This window comes from Paramisgurnus dabryanus, chromosome 13 (genome assembly GCF_030506205.2).
Source record: "Paramisgurnus dabryanus chromosome 13, PD_genome_1.1, whole genome shotgun sequence".
NCBI lineage: Eukaryota > Metazoa > Chordata > Actinopteri > Cypriniformes > Cobitidae > Paramisgurnus > Paramisgurnus dabryanus.
The window spans coordinates 13,190,941-13,210,010 of NC_133349.1; the positions used below are offsets into that span (position 1 = coordinate 13,190,941).

At 39.2% G+C, this 19,070-nt stretch overlaps 2 long non-coding RNA genes across 3 annotated transcripts; one reads left to right on the top strand and one right to left on the bottom strand.

Annotated features, from left to right (window-relative positions):
• Nucleotides 1-488: 488 nt before the first annotated feature.
• On the top strand, nt 489-3,633 carry LOC135786166 (uncharacterized). 2 transcript variants are annotated; one of them, XR_012334825.1, is made up of 4 exons: nt 489-1,243; nt 1,347-1,483; nt 1,791-1,933; nt 2,999-3,633. It is a non-coding gene; the product is annotated as an uncharacterized lncRNA (long non-coding RNA). The 2 variants fall into 2 exon arrangements; XR_012334824.1 differs by lacking the exon at nt 2,999-3,633 and having other exon boundaries at nt 1,791-2,159.
• A 1,625-nt stretch (nt 3,634-5,258) lies between these two features.
• LOC135717669 (uncharacterized) lies at nt 5,259-6,293 on the bottom strand. The gene is made up of 3 exons (XR_010520329.2): nt 6,209-6,293; nt 5,587-5,621; nt 5,259-5,489 (listed from the first exon to the last, which is right to left on the bottom strand). It is a non-coding gene; the product is annotated as an uncharacterized lncRNA (long non-coding RNA).
• Between the last annotated feature and the right edge of the window lie 12,777 nt (nt 6,294-19,070).

The following is a 19,070-nucleotide window of genomic DNA, read 5'->3' on the forward strand; positions in this document are numbered from 1 at the left end:
TTTTATAATTGTATAGGCTAATAATAAGAATAATAATTATAATAATAATAATATCCTTAATAATACAAGAAGCCTATACAATCTGCATGATCTGCATATTATTATTATTATTAATATTAGTAGTAGTAGTAGTAGTATTACAATAAGGTTGTTTTGTTATGTTTAGTTCATGCCTATTCACATGAACTAACAATGAACAATACTACAGCATTCATCACTCGTCTTAGTTCATGTTAATTTCAGCATTTACTAATACATTATTAAAATATAAAGTTGTAACTGTTAAATGAGTTAATACACAATGAACCAATTAACTAATATTGTATTGACATTAACAAACCTTAACAAAGACATATAAATGTTAATGCATTTTCTAAGGTTAACAAATACAACCTTGTGTGTTATCATTAATATAGCCTATTTATTATTATTTTTTGTTATTACATATGTAACGAATTGTGTGTGCGTGTGTGTGCAGTAGCCTAAGCTTCATTTGGGTCTATTCAAATGAACCTCAATAGATGATTTGCGACAGGTACCAATCAAAAGCATCTCCAAGTGTCATTCAGAACCTATTTAATGCATGTATAATAAAATAAATAAGATATGCCAGAACATAATCTTTTACCAACGGCAACATCCTCTGAAACAATATAGCTGGCAGCAAACGTTTGTGAGTCCATGAAACCGGTCCGAGACCTATCAGCACCATGACGTAATTACTGTTTATGAGTAATTACGGCAGCCGCAGTCACGCATCTACACGCGCAAGGTTTTACGCGGAAAAACCGTTACAACCGTTGCAGCGCGAGCACAGGGACTGAGAGGAACAGCGCACCTATCTGAGGTAAAACCTAACAATTTTACTATTCACTTTATAAAAAATTGAAATTAACATTAACGTTATGTAGCCTAATGTTAATATTAAAGCGTGGGCTGCGTATTTTGAGTATTTTTGAAGAAAATATCTAAGACCGGATGTCTGGAAATAATGGGAATCTTCAGATATGAATCACAAAAGTGATGTAACCTATTTTTGATATAGTAGGGTAAAAAAATAATATGAATAGTATATAAATGTATATTTATCTTTGCAAATGAACTTTTATGTGATATCATTCTCCTCTAAACTGCAATTATTTTTCTAGGGACTGAAACAAACACAGACTTTATTCAATGGACTACTCAAGATGTAATTGGTTGACTGGAAAACGTTTCCACAAATTTAACCTAACATTTCAAGGTTAATCTCACAGAAATGCCTTCTCTTTTTAACTGTTAAGCTGCAATATATAATTCAGCATGCAATTTTGTTTACATTTGTCATCTTCTACTCCTTGTTTTAGAGAATGAAATTGATGGGGATACGTTAATGAACCTAACTGAGAAGAATATGATAGCTAAATGTTTTCCTAAAATGAAGGATCAAGTTAAATTCATTAGACTACAGAAAAAAGTGTAAGATTACACACATCAGTCATAAGTAAGTGTTTTACATCTAATTACTTTATACTGTAAAAAAATTTGCAGCATTTTTGTCAAATCAACATATATATTTTTATTTATTTTTATATTAATATAAAATTGTATAAGTTATGTCAACTTTTCATCAAATGCTGCAGGCAAGTATTATATGTTCATCAAATACTTCTGCCTCAGGCTATTTAGAAATAAAGTTTTTTTTGGCAGAATCCAATAAGAGGCTGATAAAAAAAGCTAATTTACAAAAAAGCATGTAAAGGCACACTTGGAGGGTTTTGCATCTGAACACTTATATCTTCTATTTTCAGGTGTCCAACAAGTGACCGATAAAACAAGGTGTGCTTATCCCTTGTCACCGAATACCAGTTCTTGAGAGACAAAACTGGAAGAGAATATGTAAGTAAGGAACCACAAGATTTCATCAAGGGTCCAACAGATAACCAGTTCAGTGGTAAGTATGTCAGACAAAGTGACACCTTAATGAACAATTATAATTGTAAAATGCTTTGTGTTTTTTATTCTATAAGACTGAGGAAAACCAAGACATGTACAGTATAGAAAGAGGTAATTGTCACAAACAGACTGACCTTCAGGATTCAGTAAAAGCAGCAGTGGCAGCTTGTGATTGCTCATCCGAGGGGCGCTAATTCAAAATAAGTGTTCGAAGTGTCATGTGTGTTGCTTGCGTTTTCAAAATATGTGTTTGTTGCGTCATTTGAACCATGTGCATCGTGTGTTTTGTCAAAATAAGTTCCTGCTGCATACGCGTCAAAACCATTTATGATAAAAGAGAAGCTCACGTTCACAAAACACACCCAAGACACTCCCTTAACAGTAAACTCTGAATACGCATGAGTTATGAGAGTTGGCAAACACGAGCGTCTCTTTTATCATAAACCCTTTATGGCCGTTTCACACGGTACGCTGTAAGCGCAAAATCGCCGCGTGGCTTCAGCTTTTCTCTTGTATTGGAAGCGTTTTGTGCAGCATTTAGAGCAAATATGTTTATCTTCAACGGAATAGGATTTTGGGTGCACGAGCAAGGTGTGTGGACCAACTCCGCTTCACCCGCCCCCGTTTTGCCGCTTTCCGCACATCTCCTATTGAAAAATAACTAAACACTCGCGGTTGCCGCCTACCGTGTGAAACGGCCTTTAGACGTGTCTGCAGCAGGAACTTATTTTGACAAAACACACGATGCACATGGTTCAAATGACGCAACAAACACATATTTTGTATACGCAAGCAACACACATGACACTCCGAACACTTGATGCACATAGGATAACTCGACGCCCAGAACACATATTTTGAAAGGACAAACCACACACATGGCGAGCTTTGCATTGTGCACCCTCAAAAGTCATCGGCTGCCACTGATTGTGACATGTCAAAATTCCTAAAAAAGCATCTGAACTGGGAAGTTGGAATGTTTTTAAAGTTTAAAAATAATATTTGTTTATAATATTAAATCAAGTATGAGCTTTGTATAACATTATCACTTTCTTTTTTATAGGTACCAAATACACCCAACCCGGTTCTACAGGTGCAGATTCAATCCTGGAGATGATGGAAGGTGAGAAAGTCTGTGAGGTAGAAGATGTCACCAGCTCTTGTTGTGCAGTCCACTTCATCTTCAACATTGAATAATTAATTGTTTAAATTACTGTATGTTGGAGTGTAAATACATAATGTGGAGGAATCAACATTAATTTTTAATTATATATATTTAAATTATACCATGGGGCTGTTTAATTCTTTATTCTGATTGGTTGAGAAATGTTCCACGAGCATGCATTATTTTTCGATAACCGCACACCTAACTTGTCAAATGTCTTAAAAATAGGCAGCAGAGAAATGTTTGTGGTAACTGTGGTATAAGCGGAATAATTGACTGCGGTCCTTTGAATTATTTGAAAATAATGCACACCCGCGGTGTAAGGGCAGCCCGCTTCGCGTCATGCCACATTACCACCTTGGGTGTGCATTATTTTCTTATAATTCAATGGCCTGTCGTCAATTATTTCTTACATATATCAATGATATATTCATTTACATTCTGTTAAATGTTGAATTAAATTGTTGAATGATTGACTGAAATATTAAGGTTGTTTTTTAGAGAATGTTTTGTCTTTAGCCTGTTTGTTTAAAGTGCTGTCATGTTATGTATGCAATAAACATTTAATCAGGTATCATGATGTTGTGTCTGTTATAAAAAAGTGTAATGTAGTAATTAATAATAATATAATAATAATAATAATAATAATAATAATAATAATAATAATAATAATAGTAATAACAATAATAATAATTATTATTATTATAATGTCCAGAAGAAGGTTCGAAAAGGAACTCTGCTGGTTCTTTAAAGCACCTTCAAAAAAGGGTTCTAATTGGAACCTTTTTAAAAAGGTTCAAAAATGAACCTCAAAGGTTCCCCCACAGTTGCAATCTCCAGGAACTTCAAAAGGTTCATTTTAGAACCTTTTCTTTTTAGAGTGTACCTGAGCATTGTTTCTGCCCATGTCCATCCCTTTATGACCACCATGTACCCATCCTCTGATTGCTACTTCCAGCAGGAAAATGCACCATGTCACAAAGCTCGAATCATTTCAAATTGGTTTCTTGAACATGACAATGAGTTCACTGTACTAAAATGGCCCCCACAGTCACCAGATCTCAACCCAATAGAGCATCTTTGGGATGTGGTGGAATGGGAGCTTTGTGCCCTGGATGTGCATCCCACAAATCACCATCAACTGCAAGATGCTATCCTATCAATATGGGCGAACATTTCTAAAGAATGCTTTCAGCACCTTGTTGAATCAATGCCACGTACAATTAAGGCAGTTCTGAAGGTAAAAGGGGGTCAAACACAGTATTAGTATGGTGTTCCTAATAATCCTTTAGGTGATTGTAAATACACGTATACGTATATTTTAAATGGTCCCTTCCATATGTATATACAGTATCTTTGTTCAATAAAACACAGACATATTGACTCTCTTTGAGTGCCAAATGTGTGTTTAAATTTCAGGTGGTTTTATGAAGCCCACAAATTCTCACCACCACTTTGTGACATTTCAACCGCTTTGCATGAGCAAACACACAGATATCCCAGGAGGCTTTGTGGCTATGAAGCCTTGTAACATGGTGTCTAGTGTGTAAAATAAATAAACACGCATGCAAACACAATTGGGTGGGGGACCTTGTGTGTGTGTGTGTGTGTATATGTGTGTGTACAGAGATAGATCACCACTGCCTCTATCTTCTCCGTGGCCATGCCTAGCAGCGCGTCAGCAGCGGGCCGATTTACATTAGGGAGATTTAAGCTGTCTGAGCCAATGGTGACAAGTCAAGGTGTTTCACTTTAATTACAGCTGGCAAGGTCACCTCCCTCCCCGCCCGCCCTTTCTCTCTCACGAGAAGTGTAGAGAGACAGCAAAAGAGAGAGAGAGAGAGAGGGAGTGTTTATGCATGTTTTTACATTTATGTTTAAAGACCCCATGTTTTTCAACACAGAACAGCCATTATTACAAACACTGGCATACAACCAACCGTCACTCAGTGACAAAGCGGACACATTCGTATACATGCGCACAGCAATAACACACGCGTCTGTTAGAAATAATCCCACACGACAAAATAAATGCTGAAGCATGGGAAGCTATTCCTTTAATGCCTCACATTGCATTGTGGATGACACAATGTATTATGATACCATAATACAACATATTTAGCTTTTTTCAGCACTTTTTTTATTACAATGGCTTGCCTCTTTCGCACACCCCCGGGCTGTTGTTTTCTAAAGTGGATATGACAGGCGCTGAGTGCAAACAGTAGCTTAAAGGTGTGATATTTCAGACCCTCAGTGGCCCTCTGCTGGATCCGAGATAGTACTCTGATGAGAGGTGTCAGACAGGTGTCTTTGGGGGTCTCTTTCTCTCCATCCCATGACAAGTGAGAGCAGACCCCTCTGGGCAAGCTGATAGTCTACGCTCACACATCTGTCATCGAATCACAAGTTGTAGTGTATGAAAGTGAGCTAACTTAAAGGAATTGTTCTCCCAAAATAAAATTTTGTCATTTCGATAATTTACTCACCAGTTATGTTGTTACAAATGTGTTTGGTTTTCTTTCTGTCGGGGAACACAAAAGGAGAAATTCTGATGACTGTGCGGGTCGTTGTTTTTTATACAATTACAGTAAATGGGAACTGGAGCTTTTAAGCTTCAAAAGGTGCACAAAAGCACCATAAAAGTATTAAATGATTTGTGCACTATATTTTAGGTATTGTGAATTTATAGGCTTCGGTCTATTTTGTGAATCATATGCTTCAAATGTTTTGGGAAACGGCACACAAATCTTATAAATGACTTTTATGGTACAAGTCATATGTGTCTGAAGCAAAATGAGGATGAGTGTTCACGAAAATGTCAAATTTGGGTGCACGTTTTTTTTTTACGTACACTGAAAAGCTTTGAAAAACGTATTGCTTTTTTGAGGTACCGTATCAAATTCACGTGGACTTATTGTGCATTCACGTTCACAGCTCAGCGTCTCGTTTTTTACGCAATATTACACACTGAAACCCCCCACGGGATGCATTTAAGAGCGAAGCTCATTGAGTGAACGCATTGAATTCAGATCTAAATGCACACAAACGCATTTGCACATGCACGCACAATCGGAGAGAAGACAAGCTGTCAGTTAAAGGCAACCATACCTTTTTTATCAGCATCACAGCTTTGCCAGAGAGAGCCGTGGTCAAATTAAAAGGAAGGGCTGTGAAGAGGAGAGGAATAAAGGAGTAGTGCCTTCCGGGGAAGTTATTAAAAAAGAGAGAGATGGAGAAAACGAGAGAGAGAGAGAGCAAAGCAAGCATAACTAGTTGGCTGCAGTTTAAAGGGGGCGGAGCCTTTGTCTCTTAAGAGTCCAAATGGCAGTTAGCTGGCACGGCCGCAAAACACACAATGCCTCGTGGCCAATCTCAAGAGTGAAAAGAAGTGGGGGGGGGGTTAAGGGGCAAGAGGTTAACAAAATTAGTACCCATTCCTTTTCTAGGCAAATGAAACAAATGGCCTAAACATGGAATATGAGAAACCCGGTCCAATAGGAAGTATATATGCATTGATCATTTTTATGACTGACTGTTATCGCAGATAGACCAGACTCCATACAGGGTCATAGTTGGGGTCTCCAAATAGCTTATTATTATGATAGGCACCCTTTTAGCCTTAGTAACAGTAAGTGCATAGAGGGTTATGTGAACACAATACCGCCCGGGATGTTAAGTCAGTGTGTGCTGCCGCCCGGTTGGTTAGAAATGTAAAAGATATGCAGGACAGATGAAGTACATAGCAGTGCAGAGGAAACTCAATTGCATGTATATACACACACACACAAACGTGTGCACCTATAACCACACAGCAAATTTAATGAGACACTATTTCATTGCATGTATGCAGCTAAGCAGATTTATGCACAGTCCTCCGCTTCCACCGCTGCTGTAGCCATGACCCCAGGTCAGTGGCAAGGCTGGATGGAGCAACACAAGCTCACTGTTCATCATTACAGCACAATGCACAACCAACAGTATGCGCCAACATCACACCCAATTCAATCTAATTCTGCATTACACTATGGGATACAGCACATAGAGGATAATATAATCTATGGTGGCATAAAAACATTACTTATTTAAATTTAAAAAAAACCATCTTATTAGTTAAATTTAGTCTTGATTATTTTATGTTTAAATGTAATTTAAAAACAAGATAGCTTGGATGTTTTTGATAGCTTTCTGTCTTTCAGACTATAGCAAGTGAGAAAGTCATTGATGCCATTCAGTTATGCAAACACATAAAATTATTAACATTTACTTTTTTTGATGCCATATATGTTAGTGAATACCTAAATCGAAATTAAGTCACAACCTCGAACTTTGATTTAAAAAATGGAATCGTCGATGCTGCCACGCCCCCATGTCACGTCCGGTTGGCTTTCCAAGCGGGAAAAACACGTGTTGAGTGCTGCGAGTCAACTTAGGTAGCTACAGTCAGTCAAAAGATAGCATGGCGGATGCAAAAGACATCACGCGAGCTGCTCTTTACATGGGAAACAAAAAACAGCAAGCGCCTCCCGCCTTCAGCTGAACTCAATCAGAAGAGCAAGCACGCGTGCACAGCAGAGCGCCGTCTGTGCCAAGACCGGCCATTTCTCTGAAAGGAGATCAGGTTAAGTTTCACAACAACTTATTTCAATTGCTTAAGAGTTATGAAAACAGCATTTAAACATGACTTATTGGGGTATAGGCTCACAATCTCATCTGACGGTAATAAAAGCATGTTTTTTAGGTGCAAAGTACTGACAGGAATGTTCATCTGACAGGAAGTTTTGTTTTATCAGGTATGTGGGTGTACCATACTTTTCTACTGGCAGCACATATTTTTCCACATGGCATGGCATCTCCGGGTTCAAGGTCAGATATTATATTTCATAAAAGTCTAGTCTAAAAATGGCATAGCATTTTTTGTGCTATCTATCAAAAAAAATGTAAAAATCGGGAATCGATTCTTGACCTTAGAATAGAAAATGTTATTGAATCGAGGATTTGGAGAATTATGACACCCCTACTAAATATAATAAACAGATGTTAAGCAGATAAATGCATCTAACATTCTATTTGCCTAGAAGCAAAATAAAAAGTATTTTGCTTGTAGGCAAATAAACCAAAACTATTAATGGCTCATCTTACATGCCTCAAAATTAAATGTTATTTCTTTCTGTTAACAAAGCAAGTGCAAAGTCTGAGAGATTAAGAGACAGCACAAAATGGTCATTCAAAAGAGAGGTTTTGGGTGAACGGGTTCAGATCAGAGTTCTGACTTGACAGCAACAGCTGCTGAGAGATGTACAAGCTAACAGCTGCTACTTTCGAAATGCCTTTATTTCTTTTTATTTTCAATTAAAAGCCTTTTCTCCTCTCTCGATCCACCTCTTTGCTAATAACATAATGGCGGGTGGAATGTCATTGCTGGGTGTAATGCAGCTAAGTCCTGGTTGCTGTTTTAATGCCTTTCTAATTGGAGCCCACTTTGTGCCACGGTGTGCGGAAGGCAAACAGAAATGATTTGTAAAATAACGACTGCGGAACTAATAACTAGCCCTCGTCCTAATGTAAGGCTTTTTGTGAGGTGGAAAAAACTGTGCGAGCCCTAATTGGGTTCGCCTCAAAAAGACGTTTTAAACTCATCATTTCATTTCGCGAGCTTTTTATGTCACATTTTGCTGGAGAAGAAAAATGTCAAGGAGAAAGCGTTCTCGCATCCATTTTGAGGTTAATGGTCAAGTTTCAAGCTTTTAAAACAGGATGAAACCACGCTGAAAGGATTTGGGTTAATTAACTAGAAAGGTGTTTTACTTTTTGTTCGCATCTGCGGATGACTTTTCAAAGCGATTTTTGCACATCTCTCACAAAAACAAACAACCATATAGTTTTTTTACTGAAAAGTTCAGTGTGTACTAAGATGGTGCGTGACTGTGCAGATAATATAATATCAGGTTTTCTAAAACAAAACGTTTTAAGCATAACACATTTTACAAAATCTGATCAGAATCTGTCACCAGACTTCTTTGTCAAAATTTAGAATTTTATTTAGCAATGACTCCATGGCCCTGTTTACAACTGGTATTAAGATGTGTTTTGGTCAATCAGATCCCAAGTGGACAACGGTAAATACAGGTGTAAACAGGGTGTAAAACGTTTTGAGCTCTTCCTAACTTCATCCGCATTTAGAGGTACTCGGTAGTCAGTAAGTGGTTTTGGTGCAAGTTAATTTAAATTCGTAATTTCTTCCGCTCGCGTTTAAACAATTGTAGAGTGACTCGCCCATAGACCATCCTATCAATTTAATTAGGACCTAAGATGGATTATAACACCACGTTTGAATGGGAATGTGTCTCTCTCAAGGAGCAACCTTTCGATCTCTATCGTGAAGCCAACATGGAAGTGGCTACGTTTACACGGGAACGATCTGAAGAGGAAACACAAAAGTGGCGTTGCATTATCACTTTTTATTCCGCGTTTACATGAGCGTTTTGGGGGGAAATCTGCGTGCATATGGTCACGCAAAAGTGTGTGATATTTGATGCAGTATGCACTCCAGGCAGCTAGGTGGCAATGTAAAGCACTGACACACGCACCTGAGAACAACCTTCTTCCTTGTTCTCCCAGGTCTCGCTCAAAGCCGTCTGGTTTGCCTCCAACGAATTGGCGCATCAACAATTTGATAGAGGTTATTAATGCGCCTTCTCTGATCAGTAATACTAGCTGTGAATATTTCGTACAACTGCTGGAAAGACTTTTGTATATTTATCAGAGCTGCTATGGCACCTTGAAGGTCCGACATATGGAAATAATCCGACATGTTTGTTGTTATTTTTCCAGAACTGGCGCATGCATGTGACGTAAACGCATAGGCGACGAGAGCCACAGTGAGCAGATTTTTGCGTTTTTACCCTTTAGACGGGAATGCGACTGTAGATCGTGTTTAAGATTTCCACTCTTATTTAACTTTTTTTGCGTTTTAAGCGCCAAAAATGTTATTTCCATGTAAACGAAAGGCACATCGCATAAAATATTTTTACATTTTCACCATCGAGCGTTCGAAACTGCAATTCATCGACTGACTGCTAGAGGCTGGGTCCAAAAGGGAGTCAATTGCCATAGACCCCCATGTTAAAATGCCCAACTTTCAGCAGAAATAAATGTGTTTAGCATGGTACAAAAAGTGTTTTTGGTCTATATAGCTAATTTTGCCCTTCATGATAACTGTGAGGGGGTGATTTTTTTGTAACTTATCCATTTAAATTATATATATAGCCTTAAAGTTATGCATAATTAATTATTTGAATGACAGGTGAACTGCAACTGCTGTCACTGTCGAGCTAGGCGAGCGTGGTTTCAAAAACCAGCCACTTCAGCTTCACCCACGTCCCACCTCTTTACCCGTTTTCAGTTATATGCGAGTGATGCGCGATCACGCGATCCCAAGATGGCGATGGCGGGCCCCACTATATCTGATTAGACCATTAGCATCGCGCTCAAAAATAACCAAAGAGTTTCATTATTTTTCCTATTTAAAACATGACTCTTCTATAGTTACATCATGTACTAAGACCGACAGATAATTAAAAGTTGCGAATTTCTAGGCAGATATGACTTGGAACTATACTCTCAAACTGGCGTAATGATCAAGAACTTTGCCGCAATGCTAATGGTCTAATCAGATTCAATGGATTGTGCTAAGCTATGCTAAAAGTGCTAGCGCCAGACCCGGAGATCAGCTAAATGCAGAGCCGGCGCCAGACCATAACTAACAGGGGGGCACTCGGCTTCCAACGGGGGGCACGCAATAGCAACCATAACTTGCAAAAACAAGACATTAAAACAACAAATACAGCAAGCACACACTCATACAACTGGTACAGACTGTCAGCTCATTTCCCGTATAAAGTGCAAAAGACCACAAACTATGCGCAAAACTATTGAACTTCGACCGCGGCGTGAGCGCAAGCTGCGCTCGCGCTCACTCGACGCAACAACAAACCGCCCTCGCGTGGCGCAAGCTATTGAAATGAATGAGTTTCATAGTGCAGCGCGTCCTACAGGGTAGCTTTAAAAAAGCCGCTTTACCATAATCACGTCGTAATTCAGTTAACGGTCTATAGACGGGTTGCACGGCGACGTCACTAACTGGTTGCGCGCGCAACCGAGGGGCAGAAAGAAGAGACGTGCATTGTGTTGTATGCTAGTAGCGGTGTCTGTAAGTCAAAATGCCAAGGAATTTTTGCGTGGAAAATAGTACCAACAGAGTCAGTGCTGGGTGCCTGATGTTAACATACCAGTAGATGCGACTATTACGTTACTAGCATTATAATTATAAAATTATAATTCATACATGTATCACAGTAACACTGCAAAAATAAAGACAGAAAAACAGATACAACTAAAATCAAGTCTTATTTATGTACAAACATTAAAGAACGCTTCAATAATTAAGGTTGTTGCAGTAGCAGATCAGCTCACCAATCGGTCTTTCTGCCCCTTGGTTGCGCGCGCACCCTGCAATGTTTGTAAACTTGCAACCCCTCTATAGCCACACTTCACATTATGCTTACATAATTTAAAACAACCTAACTTACCTTTGAAATAGCTAGAGACGGCGTGTAAGAACAATAGACTTCCTTAAAAAAGTGTCCTGTAGATTTGTAAATTCCACCTCAACCTCTAATCTCTGAGTTTGAGCCAGTCTGTGTTTGCATGAAGATGGAGCAGGCGGTGCTGGTTCATTCTAAATGTTCTAATATCCATATTTTACACGATCCATAAAATGCCGCGAAAAAACACGTTGCTAGTATCAAGTCACAAATATGCTAAAGACGTAAGATGGGTGAGACGCGGCAATACATCCAATCAGAGAAACTGGTCTATTTTAATTAAAGAAAACATATATCAACTATATTTTCCTCATTTGATTACATTACAAGTCATGAAACATTCAATGTTTAATTTATTTTAATTATTCTATATATATTTTAAAGTAATTAAAAACTTTGTAGGGGGGCACAACAACCTGTTCAGGGGGGCACTGCCCGCGAATGCCCCCCCATGACGCCGGCCCTGGCTAAATGGATTCCAAAACAGTAAGAATAAAAATTTTAACTCTAGGGGAGCTGGAAAAAAAGTGGAGTGTCCTTTGATACCAATTGTAAATTTGCTTCATGATTGATCACAAAGTTTTACATAAACTAAAAATGAGTCAAGATCTATATAATTTCTCAATCGTTTCTCTCAGAGAGCAACAATATTAAATGGAGGTCTTTTCTTAAGTCTCCAGCTTTTTTTCATCAACTACTATGGAATTGAAGAACCCTTTGTGATACAGATGTTAAAGGTTCTTTATGAACCTATTTAGCCCAAAAGTTCTTTGTGAAGGCATTGTGAAGAGCGTTAATGTTGTGTTTTGTGTCTGCTCAAATTCCAGAGATTGCATTCATTTTTCCAAAGCTATTAATATAACATTCATGTTACAGCTCTGCAATCTACTGTATGCAAACAATTGTAGAATTTAAGTTTATACTTAAACATAATTGAGGATTCTCTGTGTTTTGAGCTATGAAAGAGCAACCGCTGAGCTATAAGATATCCTCAGGGTCATCTTTAAAGAAGCATTTAATCATCTGACAACAAACACTGAAATGATACATGAAACCTTCAGCTGGGTTTTGTTCAACTGGCTTTTATCTTCGTGTCATATAGTAAGTTCAGCTAAAACTGAATTCAGGGTCTCAGGTGGGTCTGGCAGTAGAGTACAGAAGACTTCAGTCTATAAACAGCCAAAACAGGGCTCTCTATCTAGGCTGTATTAGTGTCCTGACCTGCAGGTCCCGTTGAATCTCTGTCACACAGTAATAACCCGTTTTTTATCTAAAACACCTCCTCTTCCCTCAGGCCATGGTAAAGCACCTGCAAGTCTGACATATATCAAAAGATAATGGTAAAAGCTGGAAAATCTTTTTTAAAGCAATCTTCTTGCAGGCAAAATGTGGCAAAGTGTACAAATTAGCCTCGGTTCTCCGAAGCTGTTTTACTCGCAGATAAACAATGCCCTTAAAAAGCTTCTTTCTACCTTCATAGTTGCTTTGTTTTAGGGTTTGAAATATCGTCTTCACAAAAATAGCAGGAAATAAGCCTGAGGGTCACAAAATAGAAAATCTGTCTGGTATTGCAAGTCACTTCAGGTATTTGTTTTATGAGAATGTTAAAAAGCGACCAACATTGTATTTGTATAACATTATTGATAAATATAGACACTTTTACAGCCCACGTGATCAAATAGCCTGCGCACATTTTAGCAATGGAAGTGGTGTTGTTCCCCAGTGGTTCTAATGTGTTAGCAACTCAGAAAGTTTATCAAAACGGTTTCCAAGCACATCAAAATGTCTGGTTGTTGCATTTGGTTGCACTAATATAATATACTTATATACGTGTGTGTATATATACAGTGAGGAAAATAAGTATTTGAACACCCTGCTATTTTGCAAGTTCTCCCACTTAGAAATCATGGAGGGGTTTGAAATTGTCATCGTAGTTGCTTGTCCACTGTGAGAGACAGAATCTAAAATAAATCCAGAAATCACAATGTATGATTTTATTACTATTTATTTGTATGATTCAGCTGCAAATAAGTATTTGAACACCTGAGAAAATCAATGTTTCTATTTGGTACAGTAGCTTTTGTTTCCAATTACAGAGGTCAAACGTTTCCTGTAATTTTTCACCAGGTTTGCACCCACTCCTCCACACAGATCTTCTCTAGATCAGTCAGATTTCTGGCCTGTCGCTTAGAAACACAGAGTTTGAGCTCCCTCCAAAGATTCTCTATTGGGTTTAGGTCTGAAGACTGGCAAGGCCACGCCAGAACTTTGATATGCTTCTTACAGAGCCATTCCTTGGTTATCCTGGCTGTGTGCTTCGGGTCATTGTCATGTTGAAAGACCCAGTCTCGACCCATCTTCAATACTCAAACTGAGGGAAGGAGGTTGTTCCCCGAAATCTCGCAATACATTGCCCCGTTCATCCTCTCCCTTAATACAGTGCAGTCGCCCTGTCCCATGTGCAGAAAAACATTCCCAAAGCATGATGCTACCACCCCCATGCTTCACAGTAGGGATGGTGTTCTTGGGATGGTACTCATCATTCTTCTTCCTCCAAACACGTTTAGTGGAATTATGACCAAAAAGTTATATTTTGTTCTCATCTGACCCCATGACTTTCTCCCATGACTCCTCTGGATCATCCAAATGGTCATTGGCAAACTTAAGACGGGCCTGGACATGTGCTGGTTTAAGCAGGGGAACCTTCCGTGCCATGCATGATTTCAAACCATGACGTCTTAGTGTATTACCAACAGTAACCTTGGAAACGGTGGTCCCAGCTCTTTTCAGGTCATTGACCAGCTCCTCTCGTGTAGTTTTGGGCTGATTTCTCACCTTTCTTAGGATCAGTAAAACCCCACGAGGTGAGATATTTTGTTTATTTTCGTGTGCTAGTATCATTAAGTGAATTCAAGACGTTGTGACTGCTATTGGACGCAAATTGTGGGTTTGAAAATATTTGAATTTAGAAAGAAAGCCTTTAACAATTGCCATCATAAGCTTGATTTTATGTAACATTTTTTCCCTCATTATTTATATTTTTTTATTTAAAAAGTGTATTTTTTCTAAGTTTGTTGTTGTAAATGTCCCAGTTGGGACAGTGATTGTGCCTTTTTTAAAGAGTTTAATAAAACGTTCATGTCATATATTTTGGTTGCATTTGTGAGTTAAATGTAGTAAAAATGCATGAGTAAAAATGTAACTGCTTAACTAGGCACGTAATATTAAAGTATCGATAAATTTATCAAATCACCTTGAAATTTCATTGAGTGTTGGATGTATCTGCAAATATCGCACAGCTGGGGGAGATAATCGATATTGTATCATATCACAACGAACGGTCCAATTTACACCCCTAGTGGATTTGGATGAAAACTGGATTTTGTTAAATGGGGCAGTCGCAGACGGTAAGTAAAACTGCATTAGGGCGCACTCACACTATCCAAACCGTGCTCGGCCGCGTTTGACCCCCAAAGCCTGGTTTGTTTGACTAGTGTGATCGCTCCGTTCCGCGCCCGGGCGCGGATTGTTTAATCGCGCCGCGGCCGGGTTGCAGAGGTGGGCCGGAGCACAGTTCACTTGGGCTCAGGCGCGGAAGGCTGTGGTGTGAACGCAATCGCGCCTGAGCGCGATTCAAAAGGTGAAGACGTCAGTTGCGCGACCACTCACCTTCATCTGCCTCCCTAAAAACCTTTTGATGCGCGCAGCGGGGTTACATGAATGTCTGAGCTGCGCACGTGACAGATCAACTAAGCAATATGATGACATATGAGAGGGCTGTCTGTAATCGCGCACCAAACGACTCCGAATAAAAAACACAAACTTATCATTACGGTGAGTTCCAGTGTTAAGAGAGAGCTTTACTTCCTGCTTTTTTCAAAACAATCGCATCTTAATGACGAAAGCGCGCCCGGACTCGGATCGATAAAAAGTACAGTGTGAGTGCGTGCACCTGAGGGAGTAGGGAGGGGTGACAATCGCGCTGGGGCATGGTTTGGTTTGGTTTGGATAATGTGAGTGCGCCCTTAAAGATCTACAAATGTAAATGAAGTGAATCCAGAGATAGTGGGATGTTTTGTGTGTGTTGCTTGCTTGTTAACGGTACAGCTGATCTGTCTTTTATAAATCTGATAAAATGTAAGACTCTTTGGAGATATGAAGGATGTTATACTAATCTATAAATACTCAAGATTAACATGAGATTAGCAAAAAAATTGTGTGTTATGTGACCTTTCATTTTAATATTATTGTGCTGTGTTTGTCATCCTCTTCTATTCTAATCGTCTCATAACTCATAAAATGATCAGTACAGGATACACAAGCACAGGTGTCATCTGTAACAGTCTGCATAATTCTGTATCATAACACAGGAAATTATTATATGTTAGTATGATAATTAAGGCATGTTATTATATTACTAACAGTAGTACCAAACTAAAATGGGGTGAATTGGGCTGTCTGTAGCCTGTAGTTATAGGTGAAAGCCACGCCGTGGACAAGTGCCACATCCGAGTTCTCCACCTTTAAACACCTGCACAAACACACAGCTGCTACCAAACCCTCCTCCACCCTACAGGAATTTACTTTCACAGTTGTAAAAGCTTTTTCAAAAGTGATAGAGATAAATCTGGGATCAGATTGATCTTGACCAAATTTGTGTTGCTTACCGAATCCTATCTGTGAAACTGATCCGGAAACAGTAGTCCTATCCCTAGACTCTTAATGAGTTTAGCCTCGGGTCTATATCTTGGCTGCCTCACCTGGAAATACCTAGTTTATGTACCAGCGTCTATGTTTTCCTGCCAAACATCTGCTTCTAAGTTCTATAACAGCCTCTATTGTGGCTAATTACACATGAGATTTTATCACATGAGCAACTCTTAATGTTCACTTACATCTTTCCTGAGCTCCATCCAACGAAGGGAGAAATCAAAGCGTGTTAACTTGAGTCTTGTGTGACAGATGAGGCATTAGGGATCATTCAAATGGCAGCGATGCCCACTCCAGCTGGTAATAATGTCAGTGCCAAATGTTTTTCAATCCGAGCAGCTTGCTGAAACATGAAAGCAGATACCTGCAAGGCCTCCACTTTGACCAGCTCGGAGCTACCGGCCATCAGCTGCTGAACCCACATTCTGTACTATTACTTTCGCTGCCCAGATGGATCCATGCAGGCATAAAATACAGTAGAGAAAGAGACTTATGTCAAGAGGATATGTCACAGGGATTACAGATTGAAACAGTACATGCTTTTTTGGAAAGGCTGCTTGAATTTAGGAAATAAAGACAAGTACAGTGCACTTTAAAAATGGGGGAAGGGCTTCACAAGGCCACAGAAGAACCATTTTTGGCTTTTTTTCTGAAGATTTTTCTGAAGAATCTTTTTGTTTTACAAAAGGTTCTTCGTAGTGTAAAAAATGTATACCTTTGTTATTTTTTATGATAATCATATGTTTTTGTACAATTCACTTCGTAAGAATTCATATGAATTAGCCAACTTTTCATAATTTGTATGAATTCACGTTAGATCAGGCTGGATGTTTACAAATTTTGCTGAGATTGTTCACCTTACATTGCCCCCAATATTAAAGTGAGACGTTTATAGCATGACAGTCCCACTAGCTAGCAAAACTCATCAAGTCCATTGAGGTTCATGCGTCATTTATAATGTTCCCATCATTATACACTCACTTAAGGATTATTATACCATCCTTATACTGTGTTTGACCCCCTTTCGCCTTCAGAACTGCCTGAATTCTGATTCAACAAGGTGCTGCAAGCATTCTTTAGAAATGTTGGCCCATATTGATAGGATAGCATCTTGCAGTTGATGGAGATTTGTGGGATGCACATCCAGGGCATGAAGCTCCCGTTCCACCACATCCCAAAGATGCTCTATTGGGTTGAGATCTGGTGACTGTGGGTGCCATTTTAGTAAAGTGAACTCACTGTCATGTTCAAGAAACCAATTTGAAATTATTTGAGCTTTGTGACATGGTGCATTATCCTGCTGGAAGAAGCCATCAGAGGATGGGTACATGGTGGTCATAAAGGGATGGACATGGTCAGAAACAATGCTCAGGTAGGCCGTGGCATTTAAACGATGCCCAATTGGCACTAAGGGGCCTAAAGTGTGCCAAGAAAACATCCCCCACACCATTACACCACCAGCAGCAGCCTGCACAGTGGTAACAAGGCCAAATTCTGGCTCTACCATCTGACTCATGTCTCAACTGAAATCGAGACTAATCAGACCAGGTAACATTTTTCCATTCTTTAACTGTCCAATTTGGTGAGCTTGTGCAAATTGTAGCCTCTTTTTCCATTTTGTATTGAAGATGAGTGGTACCCGGTAGGGTCATCTGCTGTTGTAGCCCATCCGCCTCAAGGTTGTGCGTGTTGTGGCTTCACAAATGCTTTGCTGCATACCTCGGTTGTAACGAGTGGTTATTTCAGTCAAAGTTGCTCTTCTATCAGCTTGAATCAGTCGGCCCATTCTCCTCTGACCTCTAGCATCAACAAGGCATTTTCGCCCACAGGACTGTGGCATACTGGATGTTTTTCCCTTTTTACACCATTCTTTGTAAATCCTAGAAATGGTTGTGCGTGAAAATCCCAGTAACTGAGCAGATTGTGAAATACTCAGACTCAAAATTGCTTAAATCACCTTTTTTCCCATTCTGACATTCAGTTTGGAGTTCAGGAGATTGTCTTGACCAGGACCACACCCCTTAATGCATTGAAGCAACTGCCATGTGATTGGTTGATTAGATAATTGCATTAATGAGAAATTGAACAGGTTTTCCTAATAATCCTTTAGGTGAGTGTATACTGATACTAATAATTACCCTAAAAATCTACAAAATATTTGACCTACAGTGGTCTATGTGAAATAAGTCATTGTTACCCCCTCTTTATTTCTGATTCATGGTCAATATAAGAAATCTGTGGAAAAGATTTCTTCAAAGTTACTAAAAAGCGAACAGTCCAACTGTATGATTGAAAGAAGGTAAAAAAATTCAGTACCAGCCAGACGTCTTGTTAGATCTTTTTGCTAATGGTGGCGTTCATTAAAGCAGAGCTGTTGTATTTGTTATACGCATAACTCATACGACTGCCTGTTGCGTCAGCAGGGCGGTTCGATCTCAAGTCAGTGGAAACAGCTGAGAGCGACGCATGAGAAATGACAGGACGGCGTCTGATAGCAGCGAAATCAAAGCGAATCTGCTGTAGTACTTCACCGAGCGCCGATTCCTGAGGTGAGTGATGTATGAATGTTTGATGAATCTACCACCATCTTTGTCGAATCCTCCCCACACACCCATAAGATTGAGTGCTCAAGCAGAGGTTTTGATAGGCATGCATAA